The 15,000-nt window shown below is 40.8% G+C and overlaps 3 non-coding genes across 3 annotated transcripts in view; all 3 read left to right on the plus strand.

Annotated features, from left to right (window-relative positions):
• Window positions 1-9,572: 9,572 nt before the first annotated feature.
• LOC148165591 (small subunit ribosomal RNA) lies at window positions 9,573-11,493 on the plus strand. The gene has a single exon (XR_015771337.1). It is a non-coding gene; the product is annotated as a small subunit ribosomal RNA (ribosomal RNA).
• Window positions 11,494-13,109: 1,616 nt separating this feature from the next.
• On the plus strand, window positions 13,110-13,266 carry LOC148165592 (5.8S ribosomal RNA). Its single transcript, XR_015771334.1, has one exon. It is a non-coding gene; the product is annotated as a 5.8S ribosomal RNA (ribosomal RNA).
• A 658-nt stretch (window positions 13,267-13,924) lies between these two features.
• LOC148165593 (large subunit ribosomal RNA) overlaps window positions 13,925-15,000 on the plus strand; it is a 4,039-nt gene continuing 2,963 nt past the window's right edge. Inside the window, exon 1 of the ribosomal RNA XR_015771339.1 lies at window positions 13,925-15,000. This exon is cut by the window's right edge and continues 2,963 nt beyond it. This is a non-coding gene — a ribosomal RNA (large subunit ribosomal RNA).

Genomic DNA, 15,000 nt, shown 5'->3' on the forward strand with positions numbered 1-15,000 from the left:
AAACAGTAATTTTTGACATTTATGAAGTTCCAGACCTGACACATAGATGGCGCCATTTTAGGGTCAGTTAGGTCAAATTATGCTTAAAATTCAAGAAAAATACGTAAATTAACCCAGAATCTTGTAATTTTTGACATTTGTGAAGTTCCAGACCTGTCATATAGATGGCGCCATTTTTGAGTCAAAATAGGCGCCAAAATTCAAAAACAATATGTAAAATAAAGGAAAAAACAGTAATTTTTGACATTTCTGAAGTTCCAGACCTGACACATAGATGGCGCCATTTTAGGGTCAGGTCAGGTCAAATTATGCTTAAAATTCAAGAAAAATACGTAAATTAACCCAGAATCTTCCCAGAATCTTGTAATTTTTGACATTTCTGAAGTTCCAGACCTGTCACATAGATGGCGCCATTTTTGAGTTAAAATAGGCGCCAAAATTCAAAAACAATATGTAAAATATAGGAAAAAACAGTAATTTTTGACATTTGTGAAGTTCCAGACCTGTCACATAGATGGCGCCATTTTTGAGTCAAAATAGGCGCCAAAATTCAAAAACAATATGTAAAATAAAGGAAAAACAGTAATTTTTGACATTTATGAAGTTCCAGACCTGACACATAGATGGCGCCATTTTAGGGTCAGTTAGGTCAAATTATGCTTAAAATTCAAGAAAAATACGTAAATTAACCCAGAATCTTGTAATTTTTGACATTTCTGAAGTTCCAGACCTGTCATATAGATGGCGCCATTTTTGAGTCAAAATAGGCGCCAAAATTCAAAAACAATATGTAAAATAAAGGAAAAAACAGTAATTTTTGACATTTATGAAGTTCCAGACCTGACACATAGATGGCGCCATTTTAGGGTCAGGTCAGGTCAAATTATGCTTAACATTCAAAAAAAATACGTAAATTAACCCAGAATCTTGTAATTTTTGACATTTCTGAAGTTCCAGACCTGTCATATAGATGGCGCCATTTTTGAGTCAAAATAGGCGCCAAAATTCAAAAACAATATGTAAAATAAAGGAAAAAACAGTAATTTTTGACATTTCTGAAGTTCCAGACCTGACACATAGATGGCGCCATTTTAGGGTCAGGTCAGGTCAAATTATGCTTAAAATTCAAGAAAAATACGTAAATTAACCCAGAATCTTCCCAGAATCTTGTAATTTTTGACATTTCTGAAGTTCCAGACCTGTCATTTAGATGGCGCCATTTTTGAGTCAAAATAGGCGCCGAAATTCAAAAACAATATGTAAAATAAAGGAAAAAACAGTAATTTTTGACATTTCTGAAGTTCCAGACCTGACACATAGATGACGCCATTTTAGGGTCAGGTCAGGTCAAATTATGCTTAAAATTCAAGAAAAATACGTAAATTAACCCAGAATCTTGTAATTTTTGACATTTCTGAAGTTCCAGACCTGTCATATAGATGGCGCCATTTTTGAGTTAAAATAGGCGCCAAAATTCAAAAACAATATGTAAAATATAGGAAAAAACAGTAATTTTTGACATTTGTGAAGTTCCAGACCTGTCACATAGATGGCGCCATTTTTGAGTCAAAATAGGCGCCAAAATTCAAAAACAATATGTAAAATAAAGGAAAAAACAGTAATTTTTGACATTTCTGAAGTTCCAGACCTGACACATAGATGGCGCCATTTTAGGGTCAGGTCAGGTCAAATTATGCTTAACATTCAAAAAAAATACGTAAATTAACCCAGAATCTTGTAATTTTTGACATTTCTGAAGTTCCAGACCTGTCATATAGATGGCGCCATTTTTGAGTCAAAATAGGCGCCAAAATTCAAAAACAATATGTAAAATAAAGGAAAAAAACAGTAATTTTTGACATTTCTGAAGTTCCAGACCTGACACATAGATGGCGCCATTTTAGGGTCAGGTCAGGTCAAATTATGCTTAAAATTCAAGAAAAATACGTAAATTAACCCAGAATCTTCCCAGAATCTTGTAATTTTTGACATTTGTGAAGTTCCAGACCTGTCACATAGATGGCGCCATTTTTGAGTCAAAATAGGCGCCAAAATTCAAAAACAATATGTAAAATAAAGGAAAAAACAGTAATTTTTGACATTTCTGAAGTTCCAGACCTGACACATAGATGGCGCCATTTTAGGGTCAGGTCAGGTCAAATTATGCTTAACATTCAAAAAAAATACGTAAATTAACCCAGAATCTTGTAATTTTTGACATTTCTGAAGTTCCAGACCTGTCATATAGATGGCGCCATTTTTGAGTCAAAATAGGCGCCAAAATTCAAAAACAATATGTAAAATAAAGGAAAAAAACAGTAATTTTTGACATTTCTGAAGTTCCAGACCTGACACATAGATGGCGCCATTTTAGGGTCAGGTCAGGTCAAATTATGCTTAAAATTCAAGAAAAATACGTAAATTAACCCAGAATCTTCCCAGAATCTTGTAATTTTTGACATTTCTGAAGTTCCAGACCTGTCACATAGATGGCGCCATTTTTGAGTTAAAATAGGCGCCAAAATTCAAAAACAATATGTAAAATATAGGAAAAAAACAGTAATTTTTGACATTTGTGAAGTTCCAGACCTGTCACATAGATGGCGCCATTTTTGAGTCAAAATAGGCGCCAAAATTCAAAAACAATATGTAAAATAAAGGAAAAACAGTAATTTTTGACATTTATGAAGTTCCAGACCTGACACATAGATGGCGCCATTTTAGGGTCAGTTAGGTCAAATTATGCTTAAAATTCAAGAAAAATACGTAAATTAACCCAGAATCTTGTAATTTTTGACATTTCTGAAGTTCCAGACCTGTCATATAGATGGCGCCATTTTTGAGTTAAAATAGGCGCCAAAATTCAAAAACAATATGTAAAATAAAGGAAAAACAGTAATTTTTGACATTTATGAAGTTCCAGACCTGACACATAGATGGCGCCATTTTAGGGTCAGGTCAGGTCAAATTATGCTTAACATTCAAAAAAAATACGTAAATTAACCCAGAATCTTGTAATTTTTGACATTTCTGAAGTTCCAGACCTGTCATATAGATGGCGCCATTTTTGAGTCAAAATAGGCGCCAAAATTCAAAAACAATATGTAAAATAAAGGAAAAAACAGTAATTTTTGACATTTCTGAAGTTCCAGACCTGACACATAGATGGCGCCATTTTAGGGTCAGGTCAGGTCAAATTATGCTTAAAATTCAAGAAAAATACGTAAATTAACCCAGAATCTTCCCAGAATCTTGTAATTTTTGACATTTCTGAAGTTCCAGACCTGTCATTTAGATGGCGCCATTTTTGAGTCAAAATAGGCGCCGAAATTCAAAAACAATATGTAAAATAAAGGAAAAAACAGTAATTTTTGACATTTCTGAAGTTCCAGACCTGACACATAGATGACGCCATTTTAGGGTCAGGTCAGGTCAAATTATGCTTAAAATTCAAGAAAAATACGTAAATTAACCCAGAATCTTCCCAGAATCTTGTAATTTTTGACATTTCTGAAGTTCCAGACCTGTCATTTAGATGGCGCCATTTTTGAGTCAAAATAGGCGCCGAAATTCAAAAACAATATGTAAAATAAAGGAAAAAACAGTAATTTTTGACATTTCTGAAGTTCCAGACCTGACACATAGATGACGCCATTTTAGGGTCAGGTCAGGTCAAATTATGCTTAAAATTCAAGAAAAATACGTAAATGAACCCAGAATCTTGTAATTTTTGACATTTATGAAGTTCCAGACCTGACACATAGATGGCGCCACTTTTGGGTCAAAATGGGCGCCAAATTTCAAAAAAAATATGTAAATAAAGTAAAAACCAGTAATTTTTGACATTTGTGAAGTTCCAGACCTGTCATATAGATGGCGCCACTAAATTATGTTTTCGACTAACAGGTGGCGATACCAACATTAATAGTTACAGAAAGCTGTAATTTTTTTGACTTTCAAGTTTAGGTAACTGTTCTACAGATGGCGCCAGCATTGCTACAAATACAGGAACCTGTAGTTGTTTTTTGACATTTGACATCTTGACCTAATCTATAGGTCTAAAGATCAGCAATAGAATGGACTTCAAAGTTGATAATAAAGCTTTATTTTTATTATATATCGTAAATGGATTGTGTTTAAGCATAACGTTTGAATGGTTATGCAACCGCTTAAACTAATTGTTGCCGAACTTTCGTCTTTCCTTTGCATTCTTGAATAACGGAAATATAGATGGATTATTTTTGTGCATGAATTTTAAATTGTTATGCAACCATGAAAACACTAATTATTTTCTTTTTTCGGAGTTTTTTCAGATTATTGAAAGTCTGACACAAAACCTGTCCGTAACTGCGGCGTTCTCGCCAAACGCTACAGCTTGAAAAATCTAAAATTCGCATAGTCTAAATGTCCGAGAAAAATCGAAATTAAATGAAAACGAACAAAAGTTCGGACCGAACTAACATTAATCGAAAGTGGATGTCATAATTTTAAGTCCCTAACTAAACGGGATCTAAAACCCTTTCGAAACTGTGGCGTTCGAATTTTGATGAAAATTATTCCAAGTCCAAAGTCGGAACTGAAGCGTTCACATTGAACGCTACAGTTTCGAGAATCTATTCGGAACTGAAGCGTTCACATTGAACGCTACAGTTTCGAGAATCTATTCGGAACTGAAGCGTTCACATTGAACGCTACAGTTTCGAGAATCTATTCGGAACTGAGGCGTTCACTTTGAACGTTACAGTTTCGAGAATTTATTCGGAACTGAAGCGTTCACATTGAACGTTACAGTTTCGAAAGGACAAAATTAACAAAGACCAAAAGTCCGAGAAAAATTGAAATTAAATGAAAATGAACAAAAGTTCGGACCGAACTAACATTAATCGAAAGTGGATGTCATAATTTTAAGTCCCTAACTGAACGGGATCTAAAACCCTTTCGAAACTGTGGCGTTCGAATTTTGATGAAAATTATTCTAAGTCCAAAGTCGGAACTGAAGCGTTCACATTGAACGCTACAGTTTCGAAAATCTATTCGGAACTGAAGCGTTCACACTGGCGATTGCTTATGCAACCATGAAAGCACAAATATGAAACGCTACAGTTTCGAAAACTCATTCGGAACTGAAGCGTTCACACTGGCGATTGTTTATGCAACCATGAAAGCACAAAAATGAAACGCCACAGTTGCGAAAACTCATTCGGAACTGATACGTTTACACCGAACGCTACAGTTTTGAAACCTCGTTCGGAACTGATGCGTTCAAAAATGTCGAAATTTTTACAAGTCCAGTTTCGGAACTGTAGCGACTGCATGGACTTAGCGCGAAAAGGACACATTCAGTGGGAACTGTAGCGGTAGGGACCCGTAAAAAAAGTAAAAAAAATAATAAAATATTTTATTTTTTGCTTTTTACCTTCCGTATACACAATTTTTTTTTTTTTTTTTTTTTTTTTTTTTTTAAGTCCAAATTGGGAACTGTAGCGGTCAACAGAAAAAAAAACTTTTTCCATCAACCACATACAATTCCCATTTTTAATATAATATTATTATTTATATTAATATTATAATTATTCATAATATATTACTGAACATTTGCTTCTCCTCAGTTTCGTTCTTTGGTTTCCAATATCATTCACTCGATCATATTTAATTCAAGCTTGTTATCGGAGGAGAAACAAGTCTTTCACAATTTTCACCAGTTCTGCTTACCATGTGACGGATCTTTTGTTTTTCAACGGGCGGAACAATAATCGAGATTTTTACTGCTTGGTGTTTCGGGCTTTGTGTTTTATTTTATAGATCCGTCACATTATTCAAGTAAATTATTCAATTCAATTTGTCGTCTGCATTAGAGTCAAGATTATTAATTTCATCTCATTTGCAGACGACTTTGGATAAGAGCACTGGGTGGTCACGTTTTTTAACTAGCGGTGAATTAGCTAATTCGTTCGCAAAATGCACGTTACAGGCGGACTAATTCACATTTCGCTATTCATCGAGAAATTTTTATTCACAGCGGTATATTGTCTTTCTAGAGACTTACCACTTTTTATTTCATCGATGTATTTTTATTTTTAATTTAGCATAATATCATTAAACGGGGTCGCGATGTACGAGAGGTAACAGATCGTACGGACGCGCACATTTGATTTCATGTCAATCCATTCATCGTGCGTACTTGTCCGTCATCGCTGCCACTTACCATCACTACTCCCTATATATGCCACCGCGGCAGCGATCAGCTCTGAATCGCTCGATGCGTGAAACGATCGAAATCCCATAGTGCGCCGGCCGCTCGCTATGGGCGAGGGGTAGAGTAAAACGGTCTGATCGCTCGGTGCAAAAGTCCGTTTGGGTACTTAGAGACGGAATTTTAAAATTCTGATTTCGCAGATCAATTTCAAGGATTATTAGGACTCGAATGCTGTCGACCATGTTTTGTAAAAAAAGTTTTTTACGTTTTTACGGCAATTTGACTGAACGCTACAGTTTCGAAAAAAAGTCGGAACTGTGGCGTTCGATCGAAATTTTTCCAAGTCCGAAGTCGAAACTGTAGCGGTCGACCAAAATTTTTCTAAGTCCGATTCGAAACTGAGGCGTTCGACCGAAATTTTTCCAAGTCCAATTCGAAACTGTAGCGTTCGAACAAAATTTTTCTAAGTCCGAAGTCGAAACTGTAGCGTTCGGCGCTCATTCGTCTAAGTCCGAACTCGGAAGTGTAGCGGTTGACAAATTTACATTGACCAAAAGTCCGAGAAAAATCGAAATTAAATCCAAACGAACAAATGTTTGGGTCGAACTAGCATCGATAGAAGGTAGATTTTATAATTTCAAGCTCCTAATTAAACGGGATCTAAAACCCTCTGGAAACTGAGGCGTTCGAAATTTTGATGAAAATTTTTCTAAGTCCGAAATAGGAACTGTGGCGGTCGAGCGAAATTTTTCTAAGTCCGTAGTCGAAACTGAGGTGTTCGAATTTTTGATAAAAATTTTTCTAAGTCTCATGTTGGAACTGTGGCGGTCGAGCGAAATTTTTCCAAGTCCGAAGTCGAAACTGTAGCGTTCGAACGAAATTTTTCTAAGTCCGAAGTCGAAACTGTAGCGTTCGGCGCTCATTCGTCTAAGTCCGAAGTCGGAAGTGTAGCGGTTGACAAATTTACATTGACCAAAAGTACGAGAAAAATCGAAATTAAATGCAAACGAACAAATGTTTGGGTCGAACTAACATCGATAGAAGGTAGATTTTATAATTTCAAGCTTCTAATTAAACGGGATCTAAAACCCTCTGGAAACTGAGGCGTTCGAAATTTTGATGAAAATTTTTCTAAGTCCGAAATAGGAACTGTGGCGGTCGAGCGAAATTTTTCTAAGTCCGTAGTCGAAACTGAGGTGTTCGAATTTTTGATAAAAATTTTTCTAAGTCTCATGTTGGAACTGTGGCGGTCGAGCGAAATTTTTCCAAGTCCGAAGTCGAAACTGTAGCGTTCGAACGAAATTTTTCTAAGTCCGAAGTCGAAACTGTAGCGGTCGACCAAAATTTTTCTAAGTCCGATTCGAAACTGAGGCGTTCGACCGAAATTTTTCTAAGTCCAATTCGAAACTGTGGCGGTCGAGCGAAATTTTTCTAAGTCCGAAGTCGAAACTGTAGCGTTCGGCGCTCATTCGTCTAAGTCCGAAGTCGGAAGTGTAGCGGTTGATAAATTTACATTGACCAAAAGTCCCAGAAAAATCGAAATTAAATGCAAACGAACAAAAGTTACGGTCGAACTAACACCAAACAAGGGTGGCTGTGATAATTTCAAACCCCTAACTAAACGGGATCTAAAACCCTCTGGAAACTGAGGCGTTCGAAATTTTGATGAAAATTATTCTAAGTCCGAAGTCGGAACTGAGGTGTTCGGTCGAAATGCCGTAAAAACGTAAAAAATATTTTTTTCAAAACACCGTTAACGGCATTCGAGTCCTAATGACCCTTGAAATTGATCTGCGAAATCAGAATTTTAAAATTCCGTCTCTAAGTACCCAAACGGACTTTTGCACCGAGCGATCAGACCGATTTACCCGACCCCTCGCCCATAGCGAGCGGCCGGCGCGCTATGGGATTTCGACCGTTTCGCGCATCGAGTGATTCAGAGCTGAACGCTGCCGCGCTGGCATATATAGGGATAGTAGTGGTGGTATGTAGCAGCGGACAAAAGCGTACGATCGAAATGTGATTTTATGTGCGTCCGATTATCTTGTTACCTCTCGTACACCGCGACTTACCCGTAGTTGGGACGATGGCCGGAATGTGTACCCTGTGGACCCACCATCGTTTGAGGGATGACAAATCTTGCCATTGACCATGCACAGCGAGATTGCGGATGCGGCGAGCGTTTCTATGTTAGCGGTCCAAATGCAATCAAAGATTTTATGTGTTCGTGTCAGAACGACCAAAAATTAACAAATGCGTCAACTCACTAAAGTCCGAGCGAGAATTTTGAAATAAATAAAATTTCATAAACTCGTAACGTGTGAATATTTCTAAAGAGAAATCTCACAATAAACCGTCGCTTTCAATCTAGCGAAGAGTATGGAGAATGTTTGAACTTTTGCTTGTCGACGACGATATTTTTTCTTTACGATAAAATTTCAAGTCGATGTGCCCAAAAATCTCTAAATTTTGAACTGGGAAATTATTTCTTCGTCCGATGAATCGCATTGATCTCTGTTTTTGACGAAAAAAAGACGGATAAAATGCAGCATTCAATCAAGGATATAAAATAAAAGAAAAATTTTCCGTAAAAACTATATTACAATGGAGGATTATGTTTCTACTTTTCGTCCGATGAGTCGCAACAAAAATAAGTAATCCATCCGTCGTTGTTCGTTTAGTCGATCTGAATGCACTGTAAAAATTTATTAAAGTAAAATGTTACGTTTGCATTTCATGAATTTTGACAAACGTGTACCGAAATGTGTACAAATTATTTATTTCGACGACGACGACAACTTAGAACGGATGAATAAAATTAATTGTTGCAAGATTCAAACAAGGATGAAAAAGTCATAGAAAATTATTCCGTAACCATGATATTGGATTATTTTTTCTTCACTCTCTCCTCCGATGAGTCGCAACAAATAAAAATCCATAAATCAATTCATCCGTCGTTGTTCGTTTAGTCGATCTGAATGCACTGTAAAAATTTATTAAAGTAAAAATGTTACGTTGCATTTCATGAATTTTGACAAACGTGTACCCCGAAGTGTGTACAAATTATTTATTTCGACGACGACGACAACTTAGAACGGATGAATAAGAATAAAATTGTTGCAGGAGATTCAATCAAGGATGATGTGAAAAAAATGTCGAAAAATTTTCCATCCAGAAAGATCGCGTGGCGTTACGTCTCTTCTTACGAGGTTTTCGTTTCGCAGACACGCACACTTTCTTCAAAACAATAATAGGAAAGTGTTCAGTTTTTTATAAGAGCAGCAGGTGTCTTTCCGAAATTCTACGATTATTGTAGCTTATATGACTAGAAGGAAAGAAAGACTAAAACTCTCTTATTTTAAAACAAGAACGCAGTTCCCTGGTTGATCCTGCCAGTAGTCATATGCTTGTCTCAAAGATTAAGCCATGCATGTCTCAGTACAAGCCAAATTAAGGTGAAACCGCGAAAGGCTCATTAAATCAGTTATGGTTCCTTAGATCGTACCCACATTTACTTGGATAACTGTGGTAATTCTAGAGCTAATACATGCAAACAGAGCTCCAACCGGAAACGGAAGGAGCGCTTTTATTAGATCAAAACCAATCGGTGGCGGTCTCCGTCATCGTACAACTTGGTGACTCTGAATAACTTTACGCTGATCGCACGGTCTCGCACCGGCGACGCATCTTTCAAATGTCTGCCTTATCAACTGTCGATGGTAGGTTCTGCGCCTACCATGGTTGTAACGGGTAACGGGGAATCAGGGTTCGATTCCGGAGAGGGAGCCTGAGAAACGGCTACCACATCCAAGGAAGGCAGCAGGCGCGCAAATTACCCACTCCCGGCACGGGGAGGTAGTGACGAAAAATAACGATACGGGACTCATCCGAGGCCCCGTAATCGGAATGAGTACACTCTAAACCCTTTAACGAGGATCAATTGGAGGGCAAGTCTGGTGCCAGCAGCCGCGGTAATTCCAGCTCCAATAGCGTATATTAAAGTTGTTGCGGTTAAAAAGCTCGTAGTCGAATCTGTGTCCCGCGCCGCCGGTTCATCGTTCGCGGTGTCAACTGGCGTGCCGCGGGACGTCCTGCCGGTGGGCTTAGCTCGAGAGGGCGGCCCAACTCAATCCCGCCGCGGTGCTCTTCATTGAGTGTCGAGGTGGGCCGGCACGTTTACTTTGAACAAATTAGAGTGCTTAAAGCAGGCTAAAACTTCGCCTGAATACTGTGTGCATGGAATAATGGAATAGGACCTCGGTTCTATTTTGTTGGTTTTCGGAACCCCGAGGTAATGATTAATAGGAACGGATGGGGGCATTCGTATTGCGACGTTAGAGGTGAAATTCTTGGATCGTCGCAAGACGGACAGAAGCGAAAGCATTTGCCAAAAACGCTTTCATTGATCAAGAACGAAAGTTAGAGGTTCGAAGGCGATCAGATACCGCCCTAGTTCTAACCATAAACGATGCCAGCTAGCGATCCGCCGACGTTCTTCCGATGACTCGGCGGGCAGCTTCCGGGAAACCAAAGCTTTTGGGTTCCGGGGGAAGTATGGTTGCAAAGCTGAAACTTAAAGGAATTGACGGAAGGGCACCACCAGGAGTGGAGCCTGCGGCTTAATTTGACTCAACACGGGAAACCTCACCAGGCCCGGACACCGGAAGGATTGACAGATTGAGAGCTCTTTCTTGATTCGGTGGGTGGTGGTGCATGGCCGTTCTTAGTTGGTGGAGCGATTTGTCTGGTTAATTCCGATAACGAACGAGACTCTAGCCTGCTAAATAGGCGTATTTCGACATCCCAAAGGCCCGTCGATCCTGGGTTCGCCCGGTGGTCGTGCGCGGTTTTTACTGTCGGCGTACAAACAATTCTTCTTAGAGGGACAGGCGGCTTCTAGCCGCACGAGATTGAGCAATAACAGGTCTGTGATGCCCTTAGATGTTCTGGGCCGCACGCGCGCTACACTGAAGGAATCAGCGTGTCCTCCCTGACCGAGCGGTCCGGGTAACCCGCTGAACCTCCTTCGTGCTAGGGATTGGGGCTTGCAATTGTTCCCCATGAACGAGGAATTCCCAGTAAGCGTGAGTCATAAGCTCGCGTTGATTACGTCCCTGCCCTTTGTACACACCGCCCGTCGCTACTACCGATTGAATGATTTAGTGAGGTCTTCGGACCGGTACGCGATGGCGTTTCGACGTCGTCGATGTCGCTGGGAAGATGACCAAACTTGATCATTTAGAGGAAGTAAAAGTCGTAACAAGGTTTCCGTAGGTGAACCTGCGGAAGGATCATTAACGTGTCCTCGTACACACGAATTTTGACATATGTATAATTTATTATTATGCATTTTTATTTGATCGTGTCGATGTACACTTTATGTTTTTACAACACCGTCGTCGATGACATGGAGTCGACGGCACGATCTTTTGTCGTGCCGTTGCTTGTTTCTTTTTGAAACACCGTGTGTACGACGTTTTGAACTACGAATCGTACATATTCGGAAAAACAATAGCGTTACGCTGGCCCGCAGCGCCGGTCCTTGCGATCGAGTTTTTCACCTTTTTTGAACGAGAAAAACCGAATTCGCTCGGGCATACGGCTGTTTCTTCGGGTACCTAGATTTTTTGATTTTTTTTGTACTATCTCTCGATCTTTTCCAATGATGGAAAAAAGGAGGGACGCTTTCGGTTTTTCGACCGGATCGCGGAAAGTTGTGAACTCCACCGCGAAAGTCGAAAGACGTTAGAAGTCCTCTTTTTTCGGACACACGGAGAGGATGTAGCAGAGTAGTCGAGAAAGAAGAAAATCGCAGGTGTCGAATTAGGTTACGACTCCGTGGGTTTTAAATGATTTACGCCCGGCTACGGGACCGGCGAGAAACGCTCCCGATTTTACGATTCGCGTGAATGATGTTCGTCGTTAGACGCTTCAAAGAGTTTTTTGAAAGCGCCGTTAAACGAGCGATCACACACACATCACACCTTGCTTTTTTAATGTTTTTGGTAGATGTGGTAAAGTGATTTCGTTAGAAACGGTAAAATTCTCTTTACGGAGCGTACGACTGCACCATTTCAAAATTATATACACCGTCAATCGTCATTAAGTCACGATATAGAACGGTAAACTTGAGGATTTTATGTTAGACGCTCAGTCTGGCACGTCTATAGATTTTTTCGTCAAAATTCACGATCTGTCTTCGGTTTGGCGACGAAAAAATATAGAAAGAAAATTGAAACACGAACACAAAGACCGCCCGCGAAAATCTCTTTTCGCTTACGGCGGATACTAATTCGCTTTTTCATAACGAGTACGATGATGTAATGATGTGTTGATTCCGATCGATCAAAAACCGTCTCTTCGTCACACTTTTTAAAGTGCTTGACACACGCACACTAAATGAAAGACACAATAAAGGAAAACTACCGAAAATGTAGTTTATGAGAGAAAGCAGCATTATTTATTAAAATTATTGCTGAGAAAAAGGAAATTGGCAAATTCCTAATTAAAATCGTATCGAACATGTCCCATCTTCACACATACATGCTCGTACTTTGCGTGTAAAAGCGGAGACCGCGTGAAAAAGAAAAGTGCTTCTTTTTCGGTGCGCGGATACAAATTTGTGTTTGGGTTAATATTTTTTTTAATTTTTTCGTACGCGTAAAACTGAGACCGACGATCGCGTTCCCTTTCAGACGAGAAAGTACGGACGAAAGACAATTAAGAGCGAGAATCATAAATATCCATACCACAACACCGAAATTTTAGACGTGGCACGTTTCGGAACCACGAAGATCATTTTCGTTTCGGATGTACGCACGTACGCAAAAATTTTTGCAAGACGTGTATAGACAGCTGGACGATCGGCATGATCGGGGTTCTTGTGGAACGAGCGTTTAAATTTTAAAAAGATTACCCTGAACGGTGGATCACTTGGCTCGTGGGTCGATGAAGAACGCAGCTAATTGCGCGTCAACTTGTGAACTGCAGGACACATGAACATCGACATTTCGAACGCACATTGCGGTCCTCGGATATAATGTTCCCGGACCACTCCTGGCTGAGGGTCGTGTCAATTTCAAAGACTGCTCGGTTTTCGTTTTCGGACGAAAACGTCGGAGCGTGTTGGATGTGTTGCGACGCGTCGAATAGGTACTCATTAATGTACGTGATCGTCACTTACGTCACGATATAACGACGCACGCCTCGAACGTGTGCCGAGACGTTTACTCGAGCGTGTTTTTTCGTCAAAAAGGACGGGACGGGTATGCTTTGTATTTTTTTTTTACAAAGTCCGTCGGACGTCCACCTTGCGAATCATAAATACGAAAGTGTTTACGTCGGCACATGTTCTTGCGTGGTGTGTCGTAGAATCGTGTGTTTGTGTGCGTTTCTCGTGCAGCGAGTAAATTTGCGCGACATCTTAAGACGCGAAAGCGACCAACTACTACTTGTTGTAGTTGTTGGCTGGTCTTTCGGCGTAGCACGTCCTATTTCTTCAACATGTCGTCATTTAAAAAAAAAAATGGCGTTTTAAGGTTGAGAACGTTATAGACGGTCGTCGTGTCCGAGACGTGTAATGCAAATCGCGACAGACGTCAGATCGTAAGCGTTTCTGTAAACTTAGCCATTTTTTAAAAAGAAAAATGACGAACACGTATAGCAAGGAATGGGAGACGTGTCGTGATCGTCGAAATGACCGAATGAAAAATTTTTATTTTTCATATGCGACCTCAGAGCAGGTGAGACTACCCGCTGAATTTAAGCATATTACTAAGCGGAGGAAAAGAAACTAACTAGGATTCCCTCAGTAGCGGCGAGCGAACAGGGAGAAGCCCAGCACCGAATCCCGCGGCCGAAACCGGACGCCGGGAAATGTGGTGTTAGGGAGGATCCGTCATCCCGAGATCGTGCGGCGCGTCCAAGTCCATCTTGAACGGGGCCACAGCCCATAGAGGGTGCCAGGCCCGTAGCGACCGCTGCCGATAACGGGAGGATCTCTCCTCAGAGTCGGGTTGCTTGAGAGTGCAGCCCTAAGTGGGTGGTAAACTCCATCTAAGGCTAAATATGACCACGAGACCGATAGCGAACAAGTACCGTGAGGGAAAGTTGAAAAGAACTTTGAAGAGAGAGTTCAATAGTACGTGAAACCGTTCAGGGGTAAACCTGAGAAACCCGAAAGGTCGAAAGGGGAGATTCAGCGTGACTCGATGGCGGCGCTGGACGATCGTGTGACAGATGGCGTACGCGTCGTTTGCACCTTTCGTTTTGTCGATCTGCCGTCGAACGCGTGCACTTCTCCCCCTGTAGGACGTCGCGATCCGTTGAGTGCCGGTCTAAGGCCCGCGGTGGAGCTCGTTCGGACGGTTCGCCGTTCGCCGAATGAACCCGTGGTGTTTCCCGATCGGCTCGCTCGACGGTATACAGATGGCGCGGGGCCGCTACACAGTTAGCGTCCGACCTTCGGCAAGCGCGCCCGTCGTGATGGTGATCGGACCTGGTGCCGGTCCCGTCCCCGGGTGGCTGTTCGCTGAGGTGTTCTCGGACAGACCTCGTTGAAACGCCGATCTGCGACGCTATAGCTTTGGGTACTTTCAGGACCCGTCTTGAAACACGGACCAAGGAGTCTAGCATGTGCGCGAGTCATTGGGATTTAACTAAACCTAAAGGCGCAATGAAAGTGAAGGTCCGCCTTGCGCGGACCAAGGGAGGATGGGCGGTCGTTACGGCTGCCGCCCCGCACTCCCGGGGCGTCTCGTTCTCATTGCGAGAAGAGGCGCACCAAGAGCGTACACGCTGGGACC

Source organism: Gnatocerus cornutus, unplaced genomic scaffold (genome assembly GCF_029298725.1).
Source record: "Gnatocerus cornutus isolate USDA-ARS CGAHR unplaced genomic scaffold, icGnaCorn1.1 ctg00000274.1, whole genome shotgun sequence".
In the NCBI taxonomy this organism is placed as follows: Eukaryota; Metazoa; Arthropoda; class Insecta; order Coleoptera; family Tenebrionidae; genus Gnatocerus; species Gnatocerus cornutus.